Source organism: Camelina sativa, chromosome 12, assembly GCF_030686135.1.
Source record: "Camelina sativa cultivar CO46 ecotype springtype chromosome 12, ASM3068613v1".
Lineage (NCBI taxonomy): Eukaryota > Viridiplantae > Streptophyta > Magnoliopsida > Brassicales > Brassicaceae > Camelina > Camelina sativa.
Genome location: NC_141891.1, coordinates 29,401,583 through 29,417,271, shown reverse-complemented (window position 1 = coordinate 29,417,271; position 15,689 = coordinate 29,401,583). Strand labels below are relative to the sequence as shown.

Genomic DNA, 15,689 nt, shown 5'->3' with positions numbered 1-15,689 from the left:
AATCATTGGTTGTTCTTTGCTTTTGGCTATATTTGTGTTAAAGTTGTTTGTCTTGTTCTTTCCTTTGTTAGCTTTAGGATTGAGTTTAGTTCCTTTGATATTTTACTTAATCTTTCTCTCTTATCTTGCTTGCGAGGTGTCATTGCCATGTCACGACCGACCCACCGATCAAGTCACCGGCCGTACCGCCCGCGAGACGTCCGATCATATAGCCGTGTCAGCGTATCAACATCCGCGTATCATCGTCCAACGGTCGTATTACCGTACCGCGGTCCGACCACCGTTGGCCGTCCGTACAAGTCATCCGTACCTGCCGTTCGTACTGACGTCCGACCACCGTTGGCCGTCCGTACCAACGTCCAAGCACCGTTGGCCGTCTGTACTAGCCGTCCGTACCATCGTCCGACCACCATCGACCGTCCGTACCAGCCGTCCGTACCATCGCTGATGACCACTAGCCGTCCTTACCGTCGACCGTACCTAGTTCCAAGACCAGGATTGATAGCCCATGTTTGATTCAACATTGATCAAGTATGGAGCATGAAGATCCTTACTCTGATGATGAACCATGGTACGAAGAACACTATGGTAGTGAACCCGAACAATAGGACATTGTGGACGCATCATGGTACGAAGAGGACTATGAAGAAGGGCCGGATCAAGTGGAACACGAGCATGGACCACCGAGTTATTATTGTCCGTCTATGTCACAAGCTACGCGCCATAGCAAGCCAAGGGTGAACCGCAACGATGATTCCGACGGTGATGATTTGGGTCCTTACTACTCGGATACATGGCACCTAGCCGCATGAAGAATGGTGCCTACCCCGTACCACCTAGCCGAAGTCGCCAGCCGTACTATGGACAAAGTCATAGGCGCAATGCTCCAACTGTGTGCCGACATGAGCGACCATTTGTGGAGAGATTTCCGAGAGTTAGCCGCAGCCAGAACCAAGGATTCCCTGGTTGGTCTCCAAGGGCACCCACTCAGTGACGGATCGAGATGCTCCCGAGCGTCAGCCGTAGCCGGAACTAAGGAATTCCTAGCTGGTCTCCACGCGCAGCCACATTTGATCAGGTACCACGGCGCCAATACCGTGAACCATCCCGTACGCCAGCTCCGGGATCAAGTCACAACTCGGTCTGTATTGAGCGATCAAGAAAGATGTATGTACATCCAGTCCAATGCCAAGAGCTGACAACACGGTATAAGGAACCAGCTCAAGGAGAATTCCACACCAAGATCATACCAAGTCCGGAAGTGTCAGGGACAAGTACCACGCCGTGCAACAAGCTAGCCGAAGGATCCCTGTCAAGGACGTAACCTGACCGTGAGCTGAGCCTAGGACTTGATTTCTATCAGCAAATCAGTCCTCAGCAAGCCATTGATCCGGGAGGAATCATAGAGACACCAGCCGAGCCTCCTGATCACCAAGCTCATACACTCGGAGGTACAAGTACCGGTAATCATTTGGACCAAGGTCAAATCGTTACCGCTCCCGATCAAGACCGAGTTGACACTAGGCAAGGCCAATGAAGAGTCTGCCCGCACAATCAACTACATATCCGGAGTTTGCTTGTTAATCGGGAGTTTCTAGCAAGTTGAGCCACCAGCGATGGCCATTGATGGATCTTCTCATCTGGTATTTTTCTTAACTACTTTAAGTAGTATGCTCCAGCTGGGAGTTGCCAGTACCGTGCCATCCTTCTCCACTCTTAACGCCAAGACCTTTACCGCACAAGGTCCTATGTCGAGGTTCTTTGCATCTTTAGTGTGGATCAAACCTTTGTAGCATGATTCAGTCCCCAAGGATCATCAAGGAGGGGCAAGACAAGGCAATCTAATGGGCAGTGTAGGGCCAAGCTCCAACCATTACACCAAGAACTCATGTCTAGCATCACCAATGAAGAGCCTTAAGTGCGACCAGCTTTGGGAAGCTTGATTTGCGTGTCTTCACCATCACGCTTGTGTGAAGACACACCTAAGTCATTAGAAGGAGCTGTAATCTTTTTTCTACTTCGGGTTTGTCCCAATGAGTTTACCGAAGGGGTTTTAACGAGGCAGCAAGCTCTAGTGCATCTCCACTTCGTTCCCGCTTGGCTCATGACTTAGAAACTTTCATTGACAAGATAATGGACCAAGGAAGTGAAAATCCTATCCACCGCGTCCAGCCAATGACGTGGCGTTTCTATCTCCTTCCTTCCTTTCCTTTATTTTATCTTGAACATTCTATGACCGTTGGATGGTCTTTGCCTTTGAATTACTTTTGCTTTTTCTTTTAGGGACATGTGTGTTCCTTAGTTTTGGCAGCGTGTCTAGGGTTTTAGTGTCCCCCTTATGTAAGCTTGCCTATATAAAGGCCTAATCCCTCATTGTAAAAATAAGACTTGAATATATAATTAATTTCCAAAGAGATAATCTTTGTTTCTTGTCTCATCCCTCTCCTTAGCCCAAGTCCGGAACTTGGTTCTTGAGAAACCCTAGGAGATTCATGAATCGGGTTCGTAATCCCCTAGTTCGACTGTATCACAAGCCGATCCATCTCTCGTGTGTCGTCACAACGATTCACCCTTCTATCCGCAGCGTCTGTCGTCCATCCGTACACAGCGTCCCATCCGACCATTCCCTTGAGAATAGATCGGGTCGAGTTTCTTACTGAGACGTTCTCCCATCCGACCATTCTTCCGGAGATTGCCAAGTCGAGTTATTCATCGGCAAATCTCGTCCCGCTTCCGTCCTCCCATCCGTCCATCTCTTCCGGAGATCGCCGAGTCCAGTTTCTTATTGGTCGATCCCCTCCATCCCATCAAGCCTTGAAGAGAACCGACTAGTTCGAAGGCCGATCGCTGTTCTGCAACCGAAGATCCGCGTTTGACCGTCTGCAACGACCGTTCAACCGTCCGTCGTGTCTTTCCGACCGCAGCGTTCGTCCATCTGTAGCGACTGTCCATCCGAGTGACTCCGTACACGACCGCGTCCGGTGCTCAAATCACTACGGATTGTGAATTTGCACTTATGATGCTATTGGCTTACTTATCATATATGCTGGCAGAGGTAAAGAGACAAATATGATAACTGACAAAGGCTTTATGTTACTTTTTCAGCAAGACAAAATGAAATCATGAAATATTATTCCTTTGCAGCTATCCACTTAAGCTCTATCTTGACTGTGATGTTTTGCGGGATTTTTATGCCTCACTATACATGGCACAATGTAACAGATAAATCAAAAGTTACCACAAAGTAAGTTTTTTTCTTTCTAATAATAATTACAGAAATCTGTATCTGGTGAATTTTGACTAAAATGAATATATTTTTTTGGGCGTAGACACACTTTTGCTGCATTGTCATTTCTAGCTGAGATTTTTATCTTCCTTTACGTTGGAATGGATGCTCTCGATATTGAGAAATGGGACGTTGTACGCGACAGGTGAGACTTTCTATAGTGTGTCAAATGAAAATATGTACAATTGTTTCTTGGATCCCATTTTATCTACTTCTCCAGGTGTTAGCTATCTTGAACTTTTTTTTCTAATTTTTCTTTTGTTTAAATGCCTGAAGTGTTTTGTTTATTTTCTTTTCAACTACTCGCAAAAATTCTAAATTCTTAAGGATACGGAGGTAACAAAAGGTTCTCTGCAGTAAGTGATATTCTATTTCTATATCTACTTGATTCCATGTAAGTGATTGTGAAGACTGCAGTAAGTGAATATGTTGTCTACAGATTCAAACTGTTACTGGTTTTGTTATCTGGAGTAAGTTATATAATTTACTGGTTTCGTTGTCTGCAGTATGTGAATATGAAGTCCGCTTAACACTTTTTAAGTAGTTTCTGTTACAAAATATTTTCGATTACATTGGTGTTTATGAGATTTTTTATTAACTTTAATTTTTTTATGTAGGTGGTACCTGCTCAAAATGAGATGATCTCCGGTATCGGGGGACAAAACTACATACGTGAGCGTGGGGAAAGCTCAACTGGTGCAGTGTCTAAAATATCCAATTGAACGCCAATTGACTTCTGTTCAAGAGCAGCTGGCCACTGTGGTTGAATTTATGAGGCAATATATGCCTGAAGGTCACGCAAACACTTTCCCTCTACTCAGCCAAATTCTGCTATGATGCGTCGGTCACTGGCCCAACTCAAGGCTAAATCAGGGAGAACCAAAAAGCCAATCCCGAAGCTGCGGCTGAACCTGGCTGATGTCCATCAAAGTCAATCTATTTAGCACTCTTTATTTTCTCTACTGGTTAAAACTCTGTTTTTTTTTTCTGAATGTTTAAAACTAAAGTTTAATCGGAGCTTTTGGAATTTAGTTTTGCAATGATATTTACAGGTAAATTGTGTTTGGCGCTACATTTACAAACTTTCCCCACAAGGCAAGGATTTATGTAGCCCGTACCAATTTTGTATCGTCATCATAACAATATGTCACAATTACTAACGCTGTATACGAAGCTATTACAAACGAATAACGTCGGAATCAGTAACAAGTTTGTCAAAAATCGTAGTGTAGCTAATTGTCATAATTTGACGATGCCCATTTTGATGCTTTTTGGAGCTAATTGTTACGTATTTTGCATACGCATTATGTAACAAATACGACTTTTTCATTAGTAATTGAAAGGACCGACTTTTTTTTTAATAATAAATAATAAATATAATATAATAAATAACTACAATTAGTGGTCTCATACCCACTAGCCACCTAACCACAACCACAATCAACAGCGTAATAACAATACCAATATCCAATAAATATAAATAACCAATATTCATAACATAACCAATATCCAAAACCAATCATCAGAAAACATGGAACCAACAACCTAGCAATATTTCTAATGACTCAACTCTAGCAACCTAGCAATGCCAGACAACATCCAATCGAGTCCCTAGAACATCCTCCTCTTCATTGCCTTGATTCCACGATCACACTTTGCCTTTACCTGCACCACAAACACAAATTGAGATGCATGAGTATTTTATAAACACTCAGTGAGGCAATCCTCCCATCTACTGGGCTATAAACAAGCAATAAGATCTCTACATGCCACAAACAACAATCAATAAAACAAACCAGGCAATATACAAAGCATGCAACATCCGTCGTAGCTGAAAGAAGGGTGTCGACCGACACCAGATGGCGTCGATCGACACTGACAATCTGGTGTCGATCGACACCATGCTCGACACTCCCAAAAACCCTAGTTTGTGTCGACCGACACCTCCACATGGTGTCGATCGACACTCGCCAAAGTCTCGAGCCATCCTCGCGTTGGTGTCGACCGACACCGATGCCGAGCATCAATTTCCTTCGATCAAAAACTCCAAATCTCGCCTCCAATCTTCTCCAAACCGTTCCATGCATTCCCAGAAGCCAAAACCCAGCCATAGCAGCCACGAAATACCATAGAGAACTCAAAGAAACAACCACATAAGCACCAAATCACAGAAAAACTAGAGATCTTAGCTTAGATAAGCCATGGTCATGCACTCACCTTTTTATAGGAAGTTTCTGACCAACAATGGACGAATCCACACTCCCAGCAAGCTTCCCACAATGTTCCTAGCCTTGAATCCTCACTCCCATAGCAAGATCTCCCCCACAAAGCATTGAAATATCACAAACTCTCTCTAGAACCTCAAGAACAAACTCTCTCTTTCTTTTTTTCTCTCAAAGCAGCGAGACCCTAGGTCGTTTTCTCCCTTTTAAGACTCGGTTCAATGGTTTCCTTAAACCAAACCAGTCCAAATCAACGATTAAAGCAATCTGGTTGAACCAGAAAACAATGGTGTCGACCGACACCACCATGGTGTCGGTCGACACCCATCCAGAAAAACCAATTCTTGGTTCGCGGATGTTACAATTCTCTCCCACCAATGTAGATTCGTCCTCGAATCTCGAACAACCTTTAGCCAAGTACTCTCGTGCGACCATCTCCAAGGCCCGCACTCCTCCGACCGATCTATAGAAGGTCATCTCTAGGCGATAGACTCACGCTCCAGGCATTATTTGCTCTCGACTTTTGGACTTTCCTTTACTCATAGGCCTAAACCTTGAGTTTTTATTGGCTCCTCATCAGAACTAAGTCTGCATGCTATAATATTGGCTCCTCATCGGGCCTAAACCCGCATGCCATAATATATAAGGAAAAATCCAACTCGTCTCTCCGGTTGCCACCCTACAGCGCGCCCCCGGATCGTCATCCGACGTCGATATACCAACCATACTCCCAAGCCACAAAGTCTCAGAATATGGAAGTACTAGGAGAACCTAAGTCCTCCAAGAGTCGCGAGCAAACAGTTCTGAACACGTTTGAGTCCTATCCCTATCCAAGTTTCCTTCCCGTGGCTCGCGTAAGACATCAGTATGTCCTACCAACCACATATCCCCTCACTGGAATACCTCATGACCGCACAAGGATCATATACATGCCACAAGGGCCAACAAATGTCCTAAACAGGACCGCCACCAAGGCCAAACAATCTGTCCTAAACAGGTCCATCACAAACACCAAACAATATGTCCGAACAATCTGTCCTAAACAGGACCGTCACAAAGACCAAACAATCTGTCCTAAACAGGACAGCCTAAACAGGCACTCTGGCTAAACAGCCCGCCACAAAGGCCACACATCTGGCTAAACAGCCTGCCACAAAGGCCACACAATGTCAAAAAAAGACTGCCACACACGGGCAAAATGACTCAAAAGTCCTCCACTAAGGCCACACAAGCCCTTCTAAGGCTTTCCACTGCTAAAATGGAAAAATTCTAACTCACATAAAACTTTCCATATTTAGCACTTTCCATTTTTGGAAACTTCCCACTTTTGGAAACTTCTATTTCAGGAAACTTTCCCCAAAACCCCGCCCACGGAAACTTTGTACCCCGAGCACAACCTCATCTTGTTAAGGAGTCGCACAACCAACCACCCCAAGCGACCGAGTAAACAAGAGAGATGGGCTAGAATACTCAATTCCCGCTCCAGCCACGAATTATAGATGGGACCAGGCTAGACAAGTTCAAGTCGCGGCTTGCTTCTCATACCACTTCTTAAACCTTGCCTTCATCCTCACCTCAGGCTCCCAAGTCTGCTCCTTAACACCATCACAGTCCCAAAGGACTCTCATCAAAGGAACCTTCTTCTTCCGAAGTTCCTTGATCCTCCTCTCGAGAACCCTCACTGGTCTCGCCTCCAAAGTCATGTTAGGCTGAAGATCTTCAGGAATCTTAGCCAACAACTGATCATCCTCATGGAGACACTTCCGCAACATAGACACATGGAAACCTTGTGGAATGCATGCATAACCTCAGGTAACTCCAGTCTATATGCCACTGGTCCAACCGGCTCAATCACTTTGAACGGACCCATATACCTCGGACTCATCTTGGTCTCAGTCAATGACCTGTTTGGACCCTGCAACATGGCCATCTTGAGGTACACTCTGTCTCCTACCTGAAACTCAAGATCTCTCCTCCTCCTATCAGCATAACTCCTCTGCCTATCCTAAGCCTCCTTCATGTTCAGCTTGAGAACCCGAATCTTCTCTGAGGTCTCCTGAACAAAATCTTCTCCGTACATGCTCCTCTCCCCCACCTGAGTCCATCATAACGGTGTACGACACGGCCTACCATACAAAGCCTCATAAGGAGCCATCCTAATACTCGCTTGATAATTGTTGTTGTAAGCAAACTCTACCAGGTTCAGGTGATCTTCCCAATGGCCACCCCAATCCAAAACACACATCCTCAGCAAATACTCCAACGTCTAGATCGTCCTCTCTGACTGTCCATCTGTCTGGGGATGATAAGCTGTACTCATATGCACCTTAGTGTCCATCTCTGCCTTAAATGCCTTCCAGAACACCGAAGTGAACTTAGAATTCCTTTCAGACACAATACTCGCAGGCACCCCATGCAACCTGACTGTCTTTTTCACATACTTCTTAGCCAAGACCGCTGCTCCATCAGTCTTCTTAATGGCCAGAAAATGTGCTGACTTAGTCAACCAGTCCACAATGACCCAAATAGCATCAAACGTCCTAGACACTGGCAATCCTAGCACAAAATCCATAATGATCATATCCTACTTCCACTCAGTAATGGGTAAACTCTTCAGTAACCCGCCAGGAACCTGATGCTCAGCCTTCACTAGCTGACACACATCACACCTCGCGATCCAACTAGCTACAACCTTCTTCATCCCGACCCAGTGATAGTACCTCTTGAGATTACGGTACATCTTAGTCGCTCCTGGATGAATAGAAAACCTGCTTGCATGAGCCTCCCTCAGGATCTCCTGTCTCAACTCCTCATCCTTGGGCACATAAACCCGACCGTGCACCAAGATAGTACCATTATCTGAGACCTGATACTCTGAATCCACATCCTTTGAGGCATTCATCAGCCCCAAATCCTGTTCTTGAGCCAACTGCACCCTACATAGAAGATCTGCTCTATCAACTGCTTCCAAACCCAACGGTTCCTGTGAAACAGCACACAAGCTCAAAGCACTGATCTCTCCTACCAGAGACTCCATCTCCTGCTCTTTAGCCGAAGCTACCCTCTTCCGACTCAGAGCATCTGCAACCGTGTTAGCCTTACCAGGGTGATAAGCTATCTCCAAATCATAATCTGCCACAAGCTCCATCCACCGCCTCTGCCTCAAATTCAACTCAGGCTGAGTGAAAATATACTTCAGAATCTTATGATCTGTAAACACCTCTACCTTTGCACCATAAAGATAAGATCTCCAAATCTTCAGGGCAAAAACTACAGCACCCATCTCCAAATCATGAGTAGGATAGTTGCCTTCATGCACCCGTAACTGCCGCGAAGCGTAGGCAATCACCTTCCCATGCTGCATCAGAACACACCCCAAACCAACTCTAGATGCATCTGTATAAACCACATAGGGTTCTCCCTGCTCAGGCAAAGCCAACACTGGCGTAGTAGTCAACATCTCCTTAAGGCTTTCAAAGCCCTCCTCACACTCTTGTGACCACACAAAAGGGACATCCTTCCCTGTCAACTTAGTCATAGGGCGTGCTCTACTTGCAAAACCCTACACAAACCTCCTGTAGTAACCTGCCAAACCAAGGAAACTCCTGATCTCTGTGGCATTCTGCGGGCTAGGCCAATCCCTGATAGCCTGAATCTTCTCCGGATCTACAGAAACTCCCTCTACGGAAACAATGTGACCCAAAAAACCCATCTCACGCTGCCAAAAACTGCACTTGCTTAGTTTGGCAAACAACTTCTGCTCCCGCAGCTTCTCCAAAACTGCCCTCAAATGCACTGCATGCTCCTCAGGACTCTTAGAATATACCAGGATATCGTCGATGAAAATGATGACAGACACGTCCAGAAACTCCTGAAACACGCTGTTCATCAAGCTCATAAATGCTGCTGGCGCGTTAGTTAACCCGAAAGGCATCACCACAAACTCATAATGCCCATACCTCGTCCTAAAAGCCGTCTTCCTCACATCTGCCTCATCTATCGGTATCTGATGATAACCCGACGCCAGATCTACCTTGGAGAACCAAGCAGCACCCCTTAACTGATCCAACAACTCATCGATCCTAGGAAGAGGATACTTGTTCTTTACAGTGACCCGGTTCAAACCCCGATAATCAATGCACAACCTGAAACTCCCGTCCTTCTTCTTTACAAACAATACTAGCGCTCCCCACGATGATACACTAGGACGAATGAATCCCTTACTCAACAAATCCTCTAGCTGCTTCTTCAGCTCTGCCATCTCTTCTCGAGCCATTCTATAAGGAGCCTTGGATAACGGCATCGTCCCCGGTTCCAGTTCAATAGTAAAAGGATCCGACCGAGATGGTGGTAATCCCTGCAATGACTAAAACACATCCTCAAACTCCTCCACTACCGGAATACCGCTAACCATTGACTTCTCCACTGACTCTGGCATAGATATAACAACCAGATAAGCCTCACGGCCCTTCTCGATCATCTTCCCAGCCTAAATGGGTGACATCATGAGACTCCCCGAAGTCGGTCTAATACCCTGAAAAACCAACTTCCCTTCTGGATGCTCAAACTCCACTCTACCCCGATGGCAATCCAAATGCACCATATGCCGATGCAACCAATCCATCCCGAGAATAACATCATACAACTCCACTGGACTAATAAGAAAATCCGCTGGCCACGACTCTCCTGTGATCTGAATATCAACTCCTCCAACTCGTCAAATAACCCTCAGGAACTTGCCTCCCGCAACTCTGACAACTCCTGAACGCTCTCCGGGATCCCCTCTGATTCCCGCACTCTCTGCACACTCTGGAGTAATGAAGCTATGAGAAGATCCATAATCAAACATAACGTGGGACTTAAACCCGCCCACCAACAAGGTCCCTACACAAACCTCATGTGTTGAGAACCTAACACTTTATCACAGGAAAACATAAAATCTGAACCAGCAAAAATTCACAAAGCTTAAGTACCATAAATTATACCTGTGATCGCCCCGACAATGGTTCCACTAGTCTCTGCTGTCGTGTAAACCCGTGGCGCTTGCTCAATCCATGCCACCTGCTGACCTCCAGGCTGCACCTGCTGCAACGCTGCCACTGCTACCGGCTGCAACTTGGGACACAAAGGCCTGATGTGCCCTGGCTCCCTACAATGATAACATACCTTAGGCCTTGCCATCGGAGCACTCCTCTTGGGACAGCTAGCAAACTTGTGATCCTTGCCCCCACACTTGAAGCAACCCCCGCCACTCTGTGTTTGCGTAGCCTCCCACCTCCTCTTGATTCCCTGCATAGGCTTGCCGCCCCTGCTAGAACCTCCATGATACTGAGCCTTACTAGGCTGAACTGCTGGACTAACCGCCACTGACTGTGCGCGGAGATCCTGCTCAATCTCTGCTGCAGTCTCCACCATCTCTGCACGCGTAGCATAACTACGTCCTCTACAATGGACCCTCAAGTCATCACGAAGAACCCTCATAAACCTCTTGATCTGGGCCTCCTCAGGCTCCATAACCCGACCCCCATAACAAAGAAGTCAACTGAACTCCAAGTCCAGCTCCCGCACTGACCGTGTCCCCTGAGAGAACTGAAGGAACTGCACCTCTAACCGGTCCAAAGCCTCTCTAGGAAAATACTTGCGGTTGAACTCCATGACGAAGGCAGCCCAAGTCATCTCCCTCTGCACTCTCCTAGCAGCCACTGATCTCCACCACACCTCAGCATCACCACCAAAATGGTGAACCCCTATGTCCACCCAAAACTCCTCAGGACATCTCAGAATATGGAAGTTACGTTCCACACTCATCCTCCACGCATCCGTAACAGTAGGGTTTGTACCACCCGAAAACCTCTCAGTGAAGAGACCCTTCATCTCCTTGAGCATGGACAAATAACATCCATGTGCTCCTGCACCCGCAGCAACTGGCTTCCGCTCCTCCGCCACCACTGGTGGCATAAACTGAGCCTGAGCCGGTACCACAGCTGGCAACCGCTCTAACACCTGTGCTAGCAAGCCACAAAATCAATTCGAGGGACTCCACCCACTGGGACTCCCACACTCGGGACCCTAGCACCCCCGGCCAATGGAGCATCGACACCGCACCCTCCGGCCACACTCACAGAATCCCCCGGAACATCATGCGACTCGCCAACACCCTCAACTGTCACACTCTGGTCCTCGGCCTCACTAACCTCTGGGAATATGCTCCTACCACGACCATGTCCACGTCCAAGACCACATCCCCGTCCACGACCACGACCAGCAACAGCACCATCTCTAGCCATCTGCACTACCATGAACATAAGACTAAGCAAACAAATTTCTATTATAACACATAAAACATAAACTCACCGTGGAATCACACAGTAGGCTCAAAGAGGATGTTCTAGGACTCCATGCCACACACAATTGACTAATTCACATAATCAATCAAAGCATGCAATCCAAACATCTACAACACAAAGCCTAGTGAACCAAAACCTAGAACCGTAAGGGCTCTGATACCAAACTGAAAGGACTAAACTAATACTCTAAATCTAAGAATCAATTTATGAATCGATGAACTAAACTAACACATCGAGATTCTTATCTACAGTCTAACAATCAATCAATCAATGAACTAAACCAACAGATGCAGATTCTTCAACAATCAATCGATGAACCCCAAATTTTAAACCAAAGAACAAGATAAAAGAGACTAACCTTTGAATGAGTCTTAGACGTCTCGGAAAGCGGAGAGTCCGAAGATGAAGAGAAGAAATTTAGAGAATCCAGGTTGAGAGATTGTGGATTGCAAAATTTATATAGGAAAAAAAAATCTTGGAAATATATGGGTACTAATTAGGGGTATCGGGTATTACCCGATCCGAACCGATACTAATAAATATATACATTCAAGATCCAACTAATATGATGTACTAGATAAGGACCCGCCCGATGTGCGGGTTTAAAGTTTTGTAACTAAAATAAAATTTAATAAAATAATATTAAAATTTATTATACATTGTTTATAAAATTTGTTTTTTCTATAATACACTGATTTATATCCATATACAAATATTTTATGTATGTTACCTTCAAAAGACTATCTTTTTACACCTAGGTATATTGTATGTTACAAATTTATTATTTACCACTACCTAAAAAATGTCTATATGAACAAATTAAGCCAACTATTATATGTCTCTTCACTTTCACTTTTGTATAGTTTCTTTAATCATTAAAATTGTTGGTTCAAAAAATATTTTGAATAAAAAATAAATTACGTCATAATAATGTATGACTAACTATAGAGAGAACCTCGATTCTGCTTTCCTCCCTTATGGAGAGAACCTTGCATCCAACCTCCTCCACCATGGAGAAAACCTTCTTTCCGCCTTCCTCCCTTGGGGGAGATAACCTTGCGTCCAACCTCTCTCACCTTCCTCTCTTGGGGAGATAACTTTGCGTCCAACCTCCTCCACCATAGAGAGAATGTCAGCTCTGCCCTCCTCCTGTGTGGAGAGAAAATGTTCACGTCTTTTAATTATCTCAAAGTGCTTACTGCAGCAACCAATGAAACTAAAAACCCTTTTCCAACGTCACAAAATCTTTTGATAGTAACTAATGTTAAATTTCCCAATGTATTCATGGAAGTTTCTTTGACACACCATGATGTAGCCTCTGTCTTCAAGTTCCTATGGATCTATAACCAACGATTTACAATCTATCTATGTTTGATGTAGGCTTGTGTTTGATTAGCCTATTTTATCCAACCATTAGGTTGATGACCTTCTCTCTTTATATTCTTTTGAGATTGAACGAATGGTAACAATTATGTTTGCAAAAAAAAAGTTCTATGACCAACCAATCAAGGTTGAAAAATTAGAAGAAAATTAATTTGACATTATTAATGAAATAATAAAAAATTATGAGCACAGTAATATATGAATCTAAATTAAATAAAACAATCTAAAACTATTACACTAAATTTTAAAATACAGTATTTGAAAAAGAAGATGCATATATTAATCTTCCATTTTTTTTTGGGTCAACATATTAATAATACCTATTCCAAACTGAAAAAGTAGAAAGTATGTGTTGGTTTAAAAAAATAAGGAAAATTTGTCTTCCCACTACAAAAAGGTTAAACCAATAGGACAAAGTTGAAATCAATATTTTTGAATAAATTTGTGACAACCCGTCCCGTGGACCCCTCTAGCCCCCCGCTAGCTGCCCCAAAGGACCGTCTATGGACCCTGCTAGCTCCCCTGCTAGCCGTCCCAACGGACCCCAAGCTAGCCTTCTAAGGCATCGATCCTAACCCATCACTGTGGATATCCAAATCCACCATTAGATTATTGGTGCAGATCAATTGGTGACAGCTTGTCCTGTGGGAAGGTTGTTGTAACACCCGCGAACCAAACTCTGCGTTTTGGGGGTGGGTGTAGATCGACACCAAGGGTCGTGTCGGTCGACACCACTAAATTCTGGTTTGACCAGATTGCTCTAATTGTCGATTTTGGTCGGTTTGGTTTAAGGAAAACCATTGAACCGAGATACTTAAGTGGAAATCGACGAAAGGAAGGGTTTTGGCTTTTGTTTTGTCGCCGTTTATCGTTTGTGAGAGGAAAAAGAGAGAAAACAAGTGCTCTTGAGATTGTGAGTGAGATAGGGAGATTCTTTGGCTGTTCTTGAGAGACTTAGAGCTGGGAAGGATCTAGAGGCTTACTAGGAGGGTTGGATTCGTTGCTTTTGGTCTGAATCTTCCTGCAAAGAGGTGAGTGCATGACCATGGCTTATCTAAGCCTTTGATTCCTTGTTCTTGCTTGTGTGTTGCTGTGTTTGTGTGTTTTTCGTGCTGGGATTAATTGCTACAGGTTCCTACGGACGAATATGACTTGGGTTTTGAGTATTGGGCGATTTGGTGGAGTTGGGAAGTGAGATTCGACTCTCGTTTTCGTCAGGATCGCGAATGCAGAGGGAGTGTTGATCGACACCACTTGGTGTTGGTCGACATTAGTGAAGCAAGCATCGCTCGACACTGTGGGGTAGTGTCGGTCGACACCGTTGAGCCAGTGTCGGTCGACACTTGGCTGGTGTCGGTCGACACCTCCCTTCCAGCGAGTTGATGTTCGTTTTCCTGGTTTGTATGCTTTGTTTGTTGATTGTTTGGAACATTGGAATCACTGTTGCTTGTGTGTATAGCCCAGTAGATGGGAGGATTGCCTCACTGAGTGTTTATAAAATACTCATGCATCTCAATTTGTGTTTGTGGTGTAGGTAAAGGCAAAGTGTGATCGTTGAATCTAGGCAATGAAGAGGAGGATGTTCTAGGGACTCGATTGGATGTTGTCTGGCATTGCTAGGTTGCTAGAGTTGAGTCATTAGAAACATTGCTAGGTTGCTGGTTTCATGTTTTCTGATGATTCGTTGTTGGCTGTGATTGTGGTTAGGTGGCTAGTGGGTATGGGACCACTAGTTGTAGTTTATTTAATATATTATATTTAGTATTTATGATTAAAAAAAAAAGTTGGGTCATTTCAGTTTGGTATCAGAGTCCTTACGGTTCTAGGTTTGGGTTCAGTAGGTTTATGTTGTGATGTTTGGGATTGCATGTCTTGATTGATTATGTGAGTTAGTCAATTGTGTGTGGTATGGAGTCCTAGAACATCCTCTTGGAGCCTACTTTGTGATTCCACGGTGAGTTTATGTTTCTGTGTTATAATAGTAATTTGTTTTCTTAGTCTTTTATTCATGGTAGTGCAGATGGCTAGAGATGGTGCTGTTGCTGGTCGTGGTCGTGGACGCGGACGTGGTCGTGGACGCGGACGTAGTCGTGGTAGGGGCAGAGTCCCAGAGGTTAGTGAGACCGAGGACTAGAGTGTGACAGTTGAGGGTGTTGGCGAGTCGCAGGATGTTCTGGGGGATTCTGTGAGTCTGTCCGGAGGGGGCGGTGTTGATGCTCCAGTGGCCGGTGGTGCTAGGGTCCCGGGTGTGGGAGTCCCAGCGGGTGGAGTCCCTGGTGTTGATTTTGCGGCTTTGCTAGCACATGTGTTAGAGCGGTTGCCAGCTGTGGTACCGGCTCAGGCTTAGGTTGTGCCACCAGTGGTGGCGGAGGAGCGGCAGCCAGTGGCTGCGGATGCAAGAGCACATGGACGTTATTTGTCCATGCTCAAGGAGATGAAGGGTCTCATCAC

The 15,689-nt window shown here is 45.1% G+C and overlaps 1 long non-coding RNA gene across 1 annotated transcript; it reads left to right on the top strand.

Moving 5' to 3' along the window:
* Positions 1-3,147: 3,147 nt before the first annotated feature.
* LOC147931047 (uncharacterized) lies at positions 3,148-3,485 on the top strand. Its single transcript, XR_015573897.1, has 2 exons — positions 3,148-3,244; positions 3,330-3,485. It is a non-coding gene; the product is annotated as an uncharacterized LOC147931047 (long non-coding RNA).
* Positions 3,486-15,689: the final 12,204 nt, after the last annotated feature.